Raw genomic sequence first — 9,073 nt, 5'->3', positions numbered from 1 at the left:
CTCGGGGGAGAGAGAAGGAAGATGGTTCCTGTGTGTAAAATGCATGGCATCTCAGCTCCATAAATTCAAAGAGATCTGGGTCAGAGAGGGAGTGACAGGCACACACGAGAGATGCTGAGCACTATACAAAAAATGCTAAAGTGCTAAATTTTGTGGAACATATATTTTGATACTAAACCAAACCAAAGAAAACCAAAAACAAATAAAGAACCATGAGGGTGTATAAAGATCTGCTGGAAGAACTTTGTCTGAGGCCCTCAATATTCAACACTAAATAAATAATGTATAATAAATGAGGACCCACTCACTCATGGAGCTGGCCACCAAGTAATATTGGCAATAGTATTTTGAAACAGCATTGAATCCCATGCAAGTGTTCATTGCACAATATGTTGTAAATACTTGCATGCTTTTTTTTTCAGTGGGAACCAAGCTCTGGTTACATGTGTGCATGCATTTGTGTGAACATTCAGCTTCCTGAGGTCCAGGCTCACTGAACATTGTTTTCCTGCTGCAAGGACAGCACTGACCGCAGTGAATCATAATAAGCTGTTGTCCAGTGAACGAAGAAGGAAGTGAGGGACTAAATCCCAATCAAAGAGCACACATGGAGGCATCCATGGCTTCAGCCTCATATATAGAAGAGGATGGCATTGCACGGCATCAATAGGAGGGAAGGCCTTCGTCCTATGAAGTCTGGTTTCCCTAGTGTAGGAAAGGCCAGAGTGTTGAGGTGTGAGTGGGCAGGCAGGGTTGGTAGCAAACTCACAGAAGCAGGGGGAGATGGATGGGAGAGAGGGTAACCAGGAAAGAGTATAACATTTGAAATGTAAATACATAAAACATCCAATTAAAAAAGAAGGAAATGGGGCTGGAGAGATGGCTCAGCGGTTAAGAGCACCCGACTGCTCTTCCAGAGGTCATGAGTTCAATTCCCAGCAACCACATGGTGGCTCACAACCATCTGTAAAGAGATCTGATGCCCTCTTCTGGTGTATCTGAAGACAGCTACAGTGTACTTATATATAATAAATAAATAAATCTTTAAAAAAAAAAGGAAATGAGTGAGAAAGGAACAGGAGGCTTAACTCAAAGGAATGAGAGAGATTCTAGATGCTGGTTTAAGTTAAAAGATTCAAGAATCTTTGTTTTGTATGAAAGGCAAGGGGCAGCAGACTATAGCATTTCATGTTTTTAAAGAAAAGTAATTGAAATAATAGTTCCATCTTCTTATATGAACACACAGAATCATTGGAAAGAAAAATAGACAGCTGTTTTTATTGGTTTTATTGGTTAAAGAATCATTGGCATATCTTCCAACACAGCTTAAACCACTCTCAGAAAGATTTTTATGGGATAAGACAGCAATAGAGAGTATTGGGTCAGTGTTGGGATTCAGGTATCTTCCATGTATTTTCAGTCACATACAAACATCCATTTAACCTGGAAAAATATAAAATTATTAATTGATTGAATGAAATCCTAAGAATATAATTCCTTACATGAAGCAGTACTGTGTTTGGATATGAATTTCACACTTACAATAATTGTAAGGGATGAATCCATTTAAAAAAATTTTTAAGAGTGCTGTGATATAGTGGTGGAATACAGCATCTACAGTCTTACTGTCTGGGATGGAATCCTGGCTCTCCATTATCTATCTAATCTTAAGTCAAATAAGAATATAAAGAGACATGTGCCTCTGAGACAACACTCACTATAAAATATAAACTGCTCTTATACTTTGAAAAGAATACTATAAATATTTTAGATCTTCTAATATGTTATAAGGATGATTATTTTATAATGGGTTCATATTGCCATACTATATATTTTATTTAAAATTTAAAGCTCACCGTGTGAAGTTTTGTTTGGTCAGAACTGTTTTCCAGCTGGCAAGCTTTAATTTTCTACATGACTTATCACTTTAATTCTAATTGACTGGTTTTTATTGCAACCTTCTAAGTTGCCAAATTTTTGTCTGCTCAGTGATAGCAACAACCATTTTTGTGCGGGTGTATTTGTCAAACATGTAGAACCAGAATAAATCTGATGTGTCACGGTGAATGGAATTCCAAAAATAGCTACAGTTTTCAGGATATATTTTGATATTAACTACATGCATAAAGGAAACTCTGTAGTACATTGATTTTTGCTAATTTGTAAATATTTTGAGATAAAAATGTAAAAGCATGTTATTTGAGTAAATGAGAATACCCAATTGCTAAAATGCCAGAAAATATAAGATACTTATTCTGAATTACAAGGGAATGCAAAATCAAAATTAGCAAGAGTAATTTGATAGGATGGCTATTGTTTTTGCAATATTTCTATGTCACAGAATTATACCCTTACATTAGTACTCCTTCGTACAGTAAAAAGCAAAATGACCAAACTGCATTTTATTTCTTGTAGGACAGTTAAAAAAAAACCCAAAAGCTACCCTTTTAAATTATTTTAAAACTTATTTTGCATTAGATAAATATCTCCTTTAATAAGAGAGGATGACGTTTTTCTAAAATACTTTTGCTAACTTGAGACATTCAAAAATGAATTTTGCTTTCTTTTTCCAAAAGCCAATACCAATGTACATGAAGAAAGTCCATCAGTAGTGAGAAAGATAATTGCTGCAGTTCTTCAATAATCATTTCCTTAGGTAAGTGGAATTTTATCCCAGTGTTTGAGAATTAATCTAACTATTGTCATTTCCATCAGTTTATGTAGAAGGAACCATGATATAAACAAATGGAATTCACTGTTACAGTAAAATCTCATTAAAGTAAAACCATAACTGCAAGGTATAGGATCTTTTCCAAGCAATCCCAATTTGTTACACAAATTATTTTTATAATAAATGTAGTAAACAAAATACTCCCATACAAACAGTGATATCTTTGGAGTTAAGTTCACATTAAATTCAAACTTTCTTTCTAGATACAGAGTCTTATTAATTAATCTATTATTACTTTGGAAAGAATAAAAGAGAATATGGATTGTGTTGGGTAGCAGGCAGCAATCAGAAGCATCAACCTCTTTGTGGTAATCTAATAGATATGAATTTCATTTCTTCCATGAATGTTTAAACACGATTCTTCCCTTATAATATTCCCATTTTCTTGATCTGTTTCTGGATATCACAGATCTCATAAGGGTTGGATAAAAAGTGTTCACTGTGTCATGATAATAAACTTAGTCTTAGAAATTCCCTGTTTGTTGCTACCTCTGAATAAGGAAGTTTGAATCAGATCATGCAACTTGACTCCACGGAGATGTCATCCTTCTCTAATTAGCATTTGCACACTTTTGTCCATAATACCATGTCTTAGTCAGAGTTTCTATTGCTATTATGAAATACCATGACCAGAAGGGAAAAAAGAAAGTTGGGGAAGATAGTGTTTACTTTAGTTTACATTTCTTTTTTTAAATTTTATTTAATAGATTTTTACAACCCAGATTTCATTTCTCTCCCAGCACGTACTCAGACTGTTCTACATCCCATACCTACTCCCCTCATGCCCATCTGAATGAAGCCGTCTCCCACACCACCCCAGTCACCCAGACCTCTCCACTCCCTGGGGACTCCAGTCTCTTGATGGTTAAATGGATCTTCTCTTGTTGTGTCCAGAACCAGCACTCCAGTCTTTGAGACCTCATATTTGCTGGTGCATGATGCCGCATTGATGGCTCAGTGTCTGAAAAAACACTGAAATCCAGGTTAGTTCACACTCCTGGTCCTCCTGTAGGGTTGCTCCACTCCTCAGCTTCCTCCAGCTTTTCCCTAGTTCGACCACAGGGCTTAGCAGCTTCTGTTCATTGGCTGAGTGTAATTGTCTGCATCTGACTCTTTCAGCTGCTTGTTGGGTCTGTCAGAAGGCAGTCATGTGAGGTCCGATTTGTGAACATGAGAAAGCATGAGTAATAGTGTCAGGCCTTGGTGGCCTCTACATAATGTGGTTCCCAGATATGGCGTGTCACTGGAATTCCTTTTACTCAGGCTCTTCTCTGGTTTTGTCCCTGAAGTTCTTTCAGAGAGGAACAAATATGGGTCAGAGTTTTGATTTGTGGATGGCAACCTTATCCCTCACTTGATGCTCTCTCTTCCTCATGGAGGTTTCTCTACAAGTTCCCTCTACCCACTCTGGACATTTCACTGAGTCCTGATAGTCTCTTACCTCTCAGGTCTCTGGAATATTCTAGAGCCACCCCACACCCCAACCTGTTAGCTCCTGAGGTTGACTGTTTCCATTCATTCTGCTGGTACTCAGTGCTTAAGTCCTTCTCCCCACCAATACCTGACCATGTTCCCCTATTTCCCTTCCTGTCTCCTTTCTCACCAGGTCCCTCATTCTTCCCTCCTGTGATTCATTCTTCTCCCTCTCAAGTGGGATTGAGATTCCTCTTTGGCTGTTCAGATTGTTAAACTTTTATTTATCCTTTTATAAATTTGGATATTTTTGTTTACATTTCAAATATGATACACTTTCCCAGTTTTCCAGTCATAAGACTCCTATCACTTTCCCCACCAGTTCTTCTATAAAGGTGTTCCCCCTCACCAACCACTCCCTTTCCCAGCACCCCCTGACTTTCCCCTACACTGGGGGATCCAGCTTTGGTAGGCCTAAGAGATTCTCCTCCCATTGATGTCCAACAAGTCTACATATGCAGCTGCGGACATAGTTCTTTCCATGTACAGTCTTTGAATATTGGTTTAGTACCAGAAAGTTATGGGTCATTGTCACTGTTGTTCTTATGGGCTTGTAAGCCCATTCAGTCCTGGTAATCCTTTCTCCAAATTTACTAACATGATTTTCATTTGCATTCCATTGGATTGCTAATAATTTTCACATCGGTAATTCATGCTCTACCTGGTTCTCTCAGGAAAGATCCATATCCGTTTCCTGGCAACATGCACTTCTTAGAGTCATCCGTCTTATGTAGTTTTGTGGTAGATCTATCTATCTATTTCTCTATCTATCTATCTATCTATCTATCTATCTATCTATCTATCTATCTATCTCTATCTGTCTATCTAACATACATATATATGTATATATATATATATATATTTGTATTTATGTATATATATGGTGGCTCCTACAGCAATGTGTTAGGTGGAATTTTAGGATGGATTCTGTGCAACTAGTTCAAAAATGTAGAATCAGCAAAAGCCAATGCCAATAGGACTCCCTCCTGTTATTATGGACGTATTGAAGTTGAGGTGTCACTGGACATCAACCCATTCCTCTTCCTGCTCATCCTCCTGAGTCTTGTGTTTGGCCTGAAGAAAGAATCATGGTAAAACCTCCAAAACCCTTAAGTCTGGCCCTGGGAACAGGAAGGAAGATATTATTGAACTGATATCTAATGGGACTAGAGATCCAAAATCTACAGTCCATGACGTCCTTTGCTATACTGCTGTCTCATAATTTTTGGATAAAATAAGGATTTGGAACTTCATCATTTCAAGTAGGTACACAATATTTACACTCTTATATTCAATGTATAGCTGGGCCCACTTTGTTGGTTATTAATTGTAAAAAATGGAATTGAAAAACAGAATTTTTGAGTACACATTCAGGAATATATATGTAAAGTCTCCTTTAAGGAAAGTACAATATGAAAATGAAATACAATATTCAATCAATTAAAGGTCTGTAGGGAAAATACTGGCCTTTGGGAAACAGAGAAAAACGAGGAAATTGAAGTGTACGTCACAGAAATGGACCTTGGAATAGAATTCTTGTCCAGAATAAACTCCTCCACCCCATGTTCCTAGACCTTTTCTACCCATGCCAAGTGCGTGATTAACTTTCTCCATTCAGAGCATGAAACCACTAATGAAGGAAAAAGATGTCTCTAGCTTTAGAGAGATGGGGTAATAAAGGTTTCCACTGTGTTCACAGGACACATACCTGGAAAAGGCACACTTGAAACTGGTCACTGGAAGGAAAGCTGTTTAGAGGGAGGCCATGGCAGTTCTCAGTGACATCATCCATAAGCCCTCTCTGAAAAATTTCATGTAACCTGGAGAGCCCTAGCTCCTTCTATGATGTCACAGTGTTGTCGTAACTGCAACTGCCTCTCAGGTATTCCTTCAGTACCTCTATGGTTACTAATTGGCCTCTAATTCAGAGTAAACATCAATTTGAGAGGGTGAACAAAGAGGGTGAAGAGATCAGATATAGTGAGAACGAAGGAAGCTGGCCTTCTGTCTTGGTATTAAAAAAAGGAAGAAATACATGATCCTTGGTATAACTCAGTGAGTACTTGGTAGGGATTTAGTGGGATCCGAGCCTCACACCTATGGGAATCAGGAACTGGGAGCCTCTCAGAAGCTTCTGGACTTCCCTGCTTGTTATTTTTCTTGGAATTCAGATAGTTTATATAATTCATTTATTTATCATAAAAGCCAGGTTTTGTGAAAGCCATTACAGTTTTTCCTGAGAGCTCATAGCTTTTATCCTTTTGCCAAGAAGGAAAAGGTCCTAAGGAAGACAGGTAAGGCAAGAATTGTGTCCTCAGCACAGAGTAAACTCCTACATGCATTGGATTCTAATAATGCAGTTTGTGTCTGGCACTGACATCTGGGAGGGAGAAGTGCTTCCAGATGAGACTTCATCATATGAGTCTTTCCACTAGTATTACTCTGACTACCATTCCCCGATAGTGACCCCTTAAAATTCTGAGTCAATAGGTGTGGTTAGCTGGCAGATTTCTTTTCTTTTATTTCTTTCATTTTTTGAAAATTTTTTAACAAACTTTAATGCTTTTTTAATTGGGTATTTCTAAATTTAAATTTAAAATATTATTTCCTTTCCCATTTTCCTGACTATAAGATCTCTTACCAGTCCCCTTACACTTCACCTATATCCCCCCTTAATGCCCCTGGATATTCACTTGAACTGGGAGTCAGACCTAGGCAGGACCAAGGGTTCTCCTTTCATTATTACCCAACAAGGCCATCCTCTGCAACATATGGAGTTGGAGCCATAGGTCTGTTCATGTACAATCTTTGAATATTGGCCTTCTGCCAGAAAGCTCTGTTTCACTGGCATTGTTGTTCTTATGGGGTTGAAAGCACCTTTACCTCTTCTAATCCTTTCTTAAAATCTACCAAGAAGTCTGTTTTCAGTTCACTGGTTTGTCACTAGAGTTCTTGTTGTGGTTTGCCCTGAAATTATCTGTGTTTGATGCTAATTCTACTGCCCCAAGGTCAGCTGCATAGTCATGTACTCAGAACTCAGGTGACATCACCAGAACCATCTCCCTATTGAATTTGTAAAGTATATGTGAGTGGCAGGAACAGGATATAATGAGGGTGATCATGGGAGGAGAAGGAAAAATGGGCGGGAGAGAAGTCTGAAGGAAGAGAAGGAGACTAGAGGAAAAAAGAGGAAAGGAAGATGACAGAGTGAGAAGCCATGGTAGGTGAATTTAATATTCTGCTGTGTAGTTACATGTCGTTATTAATGTTCCTAAGGGATAGATGGTACCCGGCTTTGTATGTTTAATTGGGCAATTATATCTAATCAACTGGATCAAGGACTTTGTGTTGTGTATTCTTTATGTGAGGGTTTGTGCATAGGAAAGTGTGGTCGACATGAAACATTGGGAAGCCGAGGAGTGGGACTGTGTTTCTGCCAATATATCTAGCAGAGAAATTCAGACACTTCAGTGCCTGAGTTAGCAGGGTAAAAGACAACTTTACTTTTTTATTTTTATATTTTTACAACGACACATTCACTTCTGTATTTGATATGCTCTAGCTGTGTCTCTCAGGAAATATCTATATCCTTGTTCCTGGCTGAATGCACTTCTTAACTTCATCAATCTTATATAGGTTTGGTGAGTTTTATATATATATATATATATATATATATATATATGATATAGATAGATACAGATACAGATACAGATATAGATATAGATATAGATATATACATATGCACACATATACATACATGGGTGGCTCCTAAAGCTATGAGGATAGGTGGAATTTTCACATGATTTATGTGAACGAAGTCAAGAATGGAGAATCCACAAATGACAATGCCAAAGATTCCCTCCTGTTCTTATGAACATACTGAAGTTGAGGTTTCACTGCACCTCAAGCCATTCCTCTTCCTGCCTTTCCTCCTGTATTGTATTATTCCCACAGAAAGAATCATGGTAAAATACCCAATCCCCTCATGTCTGGCCCTGGGAACACAGTGCATTAGATAATGCAAAACTGATATCAAATGTGACTAGAGAACCGAATTCTATAATCCATGTTGTCTTTTGGTTTTCTGATGACTGGCAATTTTTACCTAAAATAAGTATTTGGGACATTATCTTTTCAAGTAGGTACACAATATTTACACTGTTATATTCACTCTATAGCTGGGCCACATTTGTTGCAAAATCATTGCAGAAAATGGAATTGGAAAACAGAATTTTTGAGTACTCATTCAGCAAGATTTATAATGTCCTGTATCTAGAAATTTACAATAAGAAAGTGAAATACAATATTGATTCAATTTAAGGTCTGTAGGGAAAATACAGGCCTTTGGGAAACAGAGAAAATCTACAAAATTGAACTGTATTTCACGAAATGTACCTGAGAGTAAAATTGTTATCTAGAAGAATCTCCTCCACTCCATGATACAAGATCTTTTCTACCCATTCCAAGCCCTTGACTAAATTTTTCAATTCACAGCATGTAACCACTAATAAAGCAAAGAGAAGTCTGTAGCGTGAGAGATATGGGGTATGTAAAGGTTTCCACTGTAATACAGGAAACACTTCTGGGAAGGGTACCCTCAAATATGGTCAATGTAAGGAAAGCTGTTTAGCTGGAAAGCCATGGCAGGTCTCAGTGACATCATCATTAAGCCCTCCCTGAAAAATCTCATGTAACCCGGAGATTACTAGCTTCTTCTGTGATGTCACAAGTGTTGTCATGACTACAACTCCCTCTCATATATTACCTCAGTACCTCTAATGTGTACTAATTGGCATCTAATTCAGTGTAAACAGCCATTTGGGAGGGAGAACAACAGAGGATTAAGAGATCAGAGATGGGGATAAGGAA

The sequence above is a fragment of the Rattus norvegicus genome, chromosome Y (assembly GCF_021556685.1).
Source record: "Rattus norvegicus strain SHRSP/BbbUtx chromosome Y, alternate assembly SHRSP_T2T, whole genome shotgun sequence".
NCBI classification, from domain to species: domain Eukaryota; kingdom Metazoa; phylum Chordata; class Mammalia; order Rodentia; family Muridae; genus Rattus; species Rattus norvegicus.
Note: the sequence above shows the minus strand (reverse complement) of the source record.